Source organism: Rhinopithecus roxellana, chromosome 1 (genome assembly GCF_007565055.1).
Source record: "Rhinopithecus roxellana isolate Shanxi Qingling chromosome 1, ASM756505v1, whole genome shotgun sequence".
Classification (NCBI taxonomy): domain Eukaryota; kingdom Metazoa; phylum Chordata; class Mammalia; order Primates; family Cercopithecidae; genus Rhinopithecus; species Rhinopithecus roxellana.
The window spans coordinates 107,094,728-107,103,645 of NC_044549.1; the positions used below are offsets into that span (position 1 = coordinate 107,094,728).

The window sequence follows — 8,918 nt, forward strand, 5'->3', positions numbered from 1 at the left end:
CAATTTATATACAAAAGCCAACCCACGTTTGGCTTTGAGAATTCACTGGGAAAACTGTATGCAGTCTGTTGGTTATTCATGGACATGCTCTGATTTCTGATGGAAGTGCTGTGGTTTCATTTTGTTATCATCACAGTAAAATTAGAAAGCAGCAAAGAAAAATTAAAGGACTAGCATGTAGACATCTTCTAGCTGACAAAATGTTATATGGTAAGTTTTCAGAGTTCAGTGGCCGTGTAAAAATAGTCATAATTGGCACAGCCCTGTGTTTGGAGTGTGCACCCTGGCATTTGCCCCAACTATCCAGCCCTGCCCCCACATCCCCTTGATGAAGTTACATAGTTACCCTCTTCCCTAGGAACATGGAACAAGCCTGCAGAGACACAGCAACACCCTGCCTCTCAAAACAGTGCCATTTATGTGAAATATATTGGGACATCTCTTCACATCTAATGAATATAAATTTCTTTACAGTTGAATCTTGACTCAAAAGGACTAATATCTACAGTTAACCTTGCAGCTAGAATAGTTCTCTACTCCTTATTGGAATAGGTGTCTTAACTCCAAGATTTCTTTCCAAATAATATATTATTTCACATCGCCAGAGGTGTGATCTACTATTGTAAAAGCATGTTCACATCTACCAACACATCTGATCTTCACAAGAAATGTGAGAGGGAGACAAGGCAGGTACCACAATACCCATATTACAGATGAGGACACTGAAGTCCAGGAAGATTCACTAATTTGTGCCAAATCTCACAACTAGGAGGGGCAGTAGTGGGGCTCGAATCCAGTGACCAGTAAAGGGTTCTGTCCAACACTTTATACCACTTTCCTGAAATGGAAAGTTTTTTCAGTGCTTATTTTATTTTGCAATATAAATAGGGCTTCATCTCCTGCAATGATGAGTTAAATCTCAATTTATTTAAATGACAAAGAATAAAAATAAGTAGTTTCTTTTAGTCCCAGCCAGGAAAGCAAGCATGATACTGGATTGTTTAAGTACGAAATATATAAGAATGTGATGCTGTCATTTTGTTGGTTGCTTTTTTTCCCCTACGGAATCAGTTCTGTACTCATTTTAGTTCAACCAGCATTGGACTGAGCAACCACTATATAGCAACCGATATGTTCTGGCTCTTGTCCCAACAATCCTTTGTGGAGACAGACAAGTAAATAGACAACACCTCACAGTATTCTGAGTTCTATGATTGAGAAGTATGCACCGGCTGCTAGGAGAGCCCAGGGGAGGCAGTGTCAATTAAGAAAGGCTTTCTACAGGGGGAGACATCTAAGATTAGTTGGGAAGGATGAGTAGGAGTTCTTCAAACAACCAAGGGTGGAAGGAAATTCCAGGCAAGTTCAGAGATGTGGAGATTGGAGACAGCAAGAATAAACACAGTTTCTGCCAAGGGGCACAGTTTCTGGAAAGTAGGGGGAGTGCCATTTTAAAGGGGAATGGTGTGTAATCATAATAATCACTAATGCTCACATAGTGCTTGCCACGTGCCAAGCTATATTCTAAGCACTTTACATATACAAATGCGTTTAATCCTCACAGCCACCCTGGGAGGTAGGCGAAATTATCACCCCCAATTGCAACAAAGAATTGAGGCACAAAAATGCGAAGCAACTTGGTCAGTATTTCATGGCCTGTGCTTTCAACACTGTGCTATTAGACTATCTTTCAAAAATGTGTGTGTGTGTGTGTGTGTGTGTGCATGTGTGTGAAAGAGAGAACATGAAAAACTCCAAAGACAGAAAGAAAGATGACCAAAGTTTGGGGAAACATATAAATTTTGGAAAAAATTAAACCAATGGATGGGCTTTATTCTAGAGAAGAGGGCTAAGAAGGCAACATGAAGAAAATGGGCCTCAGTAATATTAAGGAGCCTGTATGTTAAACTCAAGTAAAAATTTTCTGCAGATTAGAAGTAAGCTAAGTCAGACGCGTGTCACTCAGGGAAGCTGCCAACTCTACTTCCTGTGGGTTGTGCTTCTTGGAAATGTTTTGAATTGGTCTGAATCCTGCCAGCTGACTTGAGCAGGATGTGAAGAAGACACACAAGTTTGTTGGAATGTGTAAACTCTTTGAGTGCACATGTTTGATAATTATTAATTGATGGCAAACCAAATTTAATGCTACAGCTAAGATCAGTAGCATTAATTGAGAACACTTCTCATGTTATGCATAGTTGTTATGTTTCATGGCCAACAGGTAAAAATTCTATGAGGAAAGTTTTACGTTTTCTATCTTCTCTTTTTTAAGGACTTTGTTATAGATAAGCTGTCGCTGGTTATTAAGAAGTTCAATGTTCAATTTGCAATCCATTTCTGGCAAGGTGAAAAGAACTTTGTGGTATTAGTTTAATTACTAATCTTATTCCCATTTCATCTTGTTTTTTCAGTGCTTATTTCCTCCCCATATTCACTATTTAAAAATAAATTATTGCAGTATATGTATCTTTGAAAATGACCACAAAGTCTTTTGAAATAAGATAGTGTATAATTAAATACACATGTAAACCAGATGTTACTTGGACCGACTACTTGCAGATTAGGTAAAAATTAGTTTATCCCCAACCTCAGGACTTCAAAGTATCCCCGTGATTTCTACACTCCTGTGGGCCATGTCAGTTCAGCCCTATTGATTCATTTTTAAGTTCATTCTTTCAACAAGCGTTTACTGACCTCCTACTACATCCCAGGTATTATTATAGGCAATAACAACACAATGGTGCAAAACACAGGCAAGTTCCTGTTCTGGCAGAATTTAAATTCAGGTGGGTGAGAGGCAAACAAACAAAAGTGCAAGAAAAGAGATTTTTGGATAGGGAAAAGTTTGATGAAGAAAGTGAAACAGGATCCTGTGAGGTCCTGAGACGTAGTGAATTTCCTCTTGGGGGTTAGGGAAGTCTTCCCTGGAAGGTGGCTGCTGACTGAGGCCTGAATGGCCAGCTTGGCAGCTTGTAGATCTGAAGGACGGGTTCCTGGCAAAGGGAACCACCAGGGCCAAAGCTTGGAGGTCAGGCTGAGCTGGGCACATTTCAAAGGCAAGGGAGGCCTGAGTGGCTCAGATTAGTTGCACTCAGGAGAGAAGGGGTAGCTATGAAGGGTGAGCAGCCAGAAGGGGCCAGATCCCACAGGGCTTTGTAACCAGGAGAAGGAGGTGGACGTTTCTTCTAAGTGGGAGTCCTAAGGTATCTGACTGCTGATTTTTAAGAGGTCAGTGTTTCTGTTTTGTGGAGAGAAGATTGAACAGAAGCAGAAATGAAAGCAGAACACCCATTAGGAGGTTCTTGCGCTGAGAGCGAGGCTGCTTGAACTACGAGGTACTGGACGTTCAGGCAGAAGTAGACGGAGGCAGTTTCCGTTGTAGAGATACTGAGAGAGGCAAACCTCCCTCCTCAATCCCCCACCTACTCTCTTTGATGGCTTCTGCAAGAAACTCAATTGAACCAACTGGAATGTTTGGAATTTTAAAAAAGATTTGCAGGGCCTTGGGGAGGGGTTCACTTTGGGGAACATGTGGGTATCTTGGATACTGACCCTTTTGTCTCACTCTGCCCTTTTTAAGGGTCCCTAGTGTCTACCCATGGCCCTCCCCTCTATACAAATCCTCTAACATATGTAATCCTGTCCCCACAACCAGCTTCCTCCAAGGGAGCAGCCCCTGTGCATCAGTGTCAGTTTCAGATCATTGCAAGCATATTAACTCACATGGAAATCCATCCACATTCCACATTAAGTATTATTTACATGAGTTGACCTGTGGCTGACTGGATGATACGGTATTATGGTTTGCAGACATTTAATTAGGCATTTATCTTTATTTTATGATTTACTTTTCTGTTGCTGTAATCTATATATATTTTTTCAGACCTCAAACATTTTGTAGGCCGTTACAAAGCGCATGTACCCCATGTCTGTGGGGCCTAATGATTCAAACAGCCGTGACCAGGCCTGCCTGTGTGGCCCAGCCTCGCTGGCATTCTAGTGAATAACATCATCTCCATCTCACTGCACAGAAGTATGAACTGCGGTGTCAGCAGGTTTCCATGACACCACCTGCGATGTAGAGCACACATCTCTCCCACACTCCGCTGGTTACCAGGCCCTGGCAGTGCTGACCGGGCCTCCTGGGCTGCCTTCCTCCCTCTGGCTCGCAGGTTCCTCTTCACTCCCACGCTCTGCTCCCCAGACCTCCGGCCCAGAAGGTGCGACCCAGAGCCTGAGGCAGGAGAAATTTCGAGGCAGAGACTGGATCTGAGGGTGAGGCCCAGGCCAGGCTAGAGAGAAAACACTGTGAGAAAGGACTGAGGCCCCCACATGCTGGAATCTTGTGGAAAGAGATGAAGGCAAAGCTGGGGGTGAGAGAGAAAAGAGGGAGCAAGAGCGTAGTGAGGAAATGAGGTGAAGAAACAGCTGGGAAGACAGACATGCATCTGGAAGATTCCAGAAGAGGCCATTTCATCCAGCCTTGCTCCAGCAGTTGTGTTTCAGCAGCCACACGGGACACCTGGCCTTTCCTCTGTGACATCGTTCTCCATCCTTCCAGCACCTCTTGGAGATCACAAGGGGCTCTCCACATGAGGAGACTTTTGTAACTAAGAAACGGATTTGGGTGTTGTACATGTTTGCTCTGGAGCCACATTGCTTGGGCTCAAATCCCAGATCCATGCCTTCATCACCTGTGAACCTTGGGCACATTTCCCCACATGCCTGTCTCAGTTTCCTCAGCTGTGAAATGGAGTGGTAATTGTTCCTACTTTTACCGAGTCATTGTGACATATCTTGTGAAAGGCCTAGCATACAAAAAGCACTCCATAAATGTTTAGCTATTATTATTTCAAGGAATTGTAAAAACAGGATCACAAAATTGTGGAATATCATTAATGTTTACATTTAACAAACTATACCCTTTAATTCAAAAAATGCAATGGCATATAACTGTGATATTTACAGGTAATATAGAAGTTAGGGTTTTTTTCTATATAATTAATTTATAGCACCCTAGAGGTAGGATGCTTCAATCATGGGATGTGAGTGTAGAGTTGAATGAGAAGCATCTGTGTTTTGACCGTATTTATAACCTCATTTGGAAGCAACGTTAAAAACCTAAATTTGAAGTCCTTTGTAACTGTTTGTCTCCAACCCAAATGCTTTTCCTGGTCCCCTTCCTGACTCCTGCTCCCACCCCCAGGTTCATATCTTAAAATGATTAGGGCAGAAAAGGGTGGAGGAGTTGGAATAGACTCTACTTCCTGTCTCTCTGATTTTTACAATTAGATTAACAGGGCATAAGGCCTTTACCTCTACAACGGGATGATTTATAGGTTTATATATATTACACACACACACACACACAGAGAGAGAGAGAGAGAGAGAGAGAGAGAGAGAGACAGAGAGAGAGAGAGAGACAGAGAGAGAGACAGACAGAAAGAGATATTCAGCTTAGGATGTCAGTATAGATCCTTCTGCAATTCATGAGCATGATGATGGGGTATCACACTTACGTGTGAGATGTGTCTCCCTCAAACGTTCTTCCTACAGGTTGGCACTTTGCCCACCTGACATGAAAAAAAGAAAGTCAATGTCAAAGGAGAGGTAATGCAAGACTAAGACTCATTTGTTCTGTAAACAACTGAAGGCAAGCCAGTCTTTGAGAGGATGAAAGCCTGCAGGTGCTAGCCAAAAGAGAAGGGTGGGGAGGACAGGTAAACTTTCCCTACCTCACAATTTTGTTTTTACTCATTATATGCCCAATAGAAGCTGTGTGTAATACAAGTGAAAAATGAATGACTTTCTACCAAATGACACTCTTCATGGCTGCAAACGTGACCCTAAACTATAGCGGTCTATAATGTGGCAGACTCAAGAGGGACACAAAGTCAACACTGCCCCATGGTTTCCCCTGGAAACACCAATGCCATGCATGAAAGGCTTTGTGGCTGCTAACCCAGGGAACATTGCTTGCAGAACTTTAGAAACAGGAGCCTTGCCAGCTCTCAGGGAAGCTCAGATGAAAAGTCTACCTAGAGTACAGCAGACTGGCTGACCTTTCAAAGGCTCTTTTATCCTCGAGAGTCTGTGGTTTTGATGTAGAGTTGAGTATTTTTTAACTTTCTCTCGAAAAGTGTCAGTAAGTAGATGAAAAATAAGGACTGCTTCCACACAAATGCACTAATTCCCCCATGCCTTTTTAAAGATTTTTAAAAATAGAGAAATTTTATAGTCGCATAATAAGTAATAATAATCCAAACATGATGAGAAATTTAAATTTGTCTGCTTTGCAGATCTAAAAGTTCAAAATTGCTATGAAGACATATTTTGGGGGGGATACTATTTTATAAACATGGGAGACAAGTCATTGTTGTTCTGCACATAGTAGGAAGACAGCACTTTTTTTGAGTGAGGTTTTTTTTTTTTTTTTTTTTTGAGACGGAGTCTCGCTCTGTCGCCCAAGCTGGAGTGCAGTGGCCGGATCTCAGCTCACTGCAAGCTCCGCCTCCCGGGTTCACGCCATTCTCCTGCCTCAGCCTCCTGAGTAGCTGGGACTACAGGCGCCCGCCACCTCACCCAGCTAGTTTTTTTGTATTTTTTAGTAGAGACGGGGTTTCACCGTGTTAGCCAGGATGGTCTCAATCTCCTGACCTTGTGATCCGCCCGTCTCGGCCTCCCAAAGTGCTGGGATTACAGGCTTGAGCCACCGCGCCCGGCCTGTTTTTTGGGTTTTTTTTTGAGATGGAGTTTCTCTCTGTCGCCCAGGCTCTGGGCTGGAGTGCAGTGGTGTGATCTCGGCTCACTGCAACCTCTGCCTCCGAGGTTCAAGCAATTCTCCTGCCTCAGCTTCCCATGTAGCTGGGACTATAGGTGCCGGCCACCACACATCGCTAATTTTTGTATTTTTAGTAGAGATGGGGTTTCACCATGTTGGTCAGGCTGGTCTCGAACTCCTGACCTCAGGTGATCTGCCTGCCTCAGCCCCCAAAAGTGCTAGGATTACTGGCATGAGCCACCATGCCCAGCTTTTTGAGTGAGTTTTTAGGAAAGTTTTTCATGTCTTCATGTTAATTATTTTGGAAGAAATAAAGTCATTGGATAATGATGATAACTTTTAAAAATAGCTAATATTTATTAAATGCAGTCTATCTCAGTTATCTATTGCTATGTAACAGGCCACAAAATTTCATTGCTTAAGACAATATTTTATTACTTCTTAGGGTTTTATGGATTGATTGGGCTCAGCTGGAAGGTTCTTCTACTCCACTTGGTGTCTCCTGAGACTGGAATGTACAAGATAGCTGTCTAGTACCTCAGTTGGCCTGGATAAAAGAGCTTGGGTTTGGTTGGGCATTTCTATCTGTCTCTCTCCAGGTGGTCTCTCCAATAGGACAACCTAATCTCTCTATGTGGGGGTTCAGGGCTCTAAGAGCAAATGTCCAAGGAGGATAAACCCCTATTTGCAAGCACTTATTAAGACTCTGCTTCCATACCATTTGCTAGAATCTCAATGGTCAAAGCAAGCTACTCAACCAAGTCCAGAGTCAATGGGAGAGGGAATTACATAAGGACTTAAATACTGGAAGGCATGGCTCACTGGTGTCATGTCACCAGTGTAACAGGCAACCACACAAATTATACACCACATCTTGGATTGGGCACTTTACATCCATTTATCTTCTTTAAAAATCAAAACAATCCTATGAAGTGGATACTATTTACAATTTTCATTCTAAATAGATACAGAGAGGTTAGGTTACTTGAACGAAGTCACACTAATATATCAGGGGAAACAGCCCCCAATATTTCAACGGAGGTTCTTTTCTATTTTCCCTAATTGTTGGCTGGTCTGAGAAATAAAGGGAAAGAGTACAAAAGAGAGAAATGTTAAAGCTGGGTGTCCAGGGGGCAGGCTTTACATGTCGGCAGGTTCCACAATGCCCCCTGAGCCATAAAATGGGCAAGTTTTTATTAGCAATTTTCAAAGGGGAGGGAATGTATGCATAGGGTGTGGGTCCCAGAGATCACATGCTTCAAGGGCAACAAAAGATCACAAAGCAGAAGGTCAGGGCAAGATCACAAGGTCAGGGCAAAACTAGAATTACTAACGAAGTTCCATGTCCTGCTGTGTATGCATTGTCACTACTAAACATCTTAACAGGGTTCAAGAGTAGAGAACTGGTCTGACTAGAATTCACCAGGTTGGAATTTCCTAATCCTAGCAAGCCTGGTGGCACTGCAGGAGGCCAGGGCGTGTTTCATCCCTTATCTGCAAATGCATAAGGCAGACACCCCCAGAGAGGCAATTTTAGAGGCCCTCCTTGGGAATGCATTCTTTTCCCAGGGCTGTTAATTATTAATATTCCTTACAGGGGAAAGAATTCAGCAATATTTCTCTTACCCGATTTCGGCAATAAAAGAAATATGGCTCTGTCCTGCCTGGCTCCCAGGCAGTCAGACCTAATGGTTATCTCCCTTGTTCCCTGAACATCACTGTTATCCTGTTCTTTTTTCAAGGTGCCCAGATTTCATATTGTTCAAACTCGCATGCTTTATGAACAATTTGTGCAGTTAACACAATCATCACGGGTCCTGAAGCAACATACATCCTCCACTTACAAAGATGATGGGATTAAGAGATTAAAGTAAAGACAGGCATAGGAAATTATAGGAGTATTGATTGGGGAAGTGATAAATGTCCATGAAATCTTCACAATTTATGTTCTTCTGTCACAACTTCAGCAGGTTCCTCCATTCAGGGTCCCTGACTTCCTGCATCACTAGTAAAAAGGGGCAGAGCTGGGATTAAATCCAAGCCATCTAATCCCATAGCCTGAACTCACAAATCTGAAGACACAAGCGCAAGAATAGGAAATTATTAAGTTCTAGAAGTAAATGATATTCCAGAAATA

The 8,918-nt window shown here is 42.7% G+C and overlaps 1 non-coding gene across 1 annotated transcript; it reads left to right on the top strand.

The window, feature by feature from the left end:
* The first annotated feature begins 5,474 nt into the window (after positions 1 to 5,474).
* On the top strand, positions 5,475 to 5,579 carry LOC115892260. The gene has a single exon (XR_004052158.1). It is a non-coding gene; the product is annotated as a small nucleolar RNA U13 (small nucleolar RNA).
* Positions 5,580 to 8,918: the final 3,339 nt, after the last annotated feature.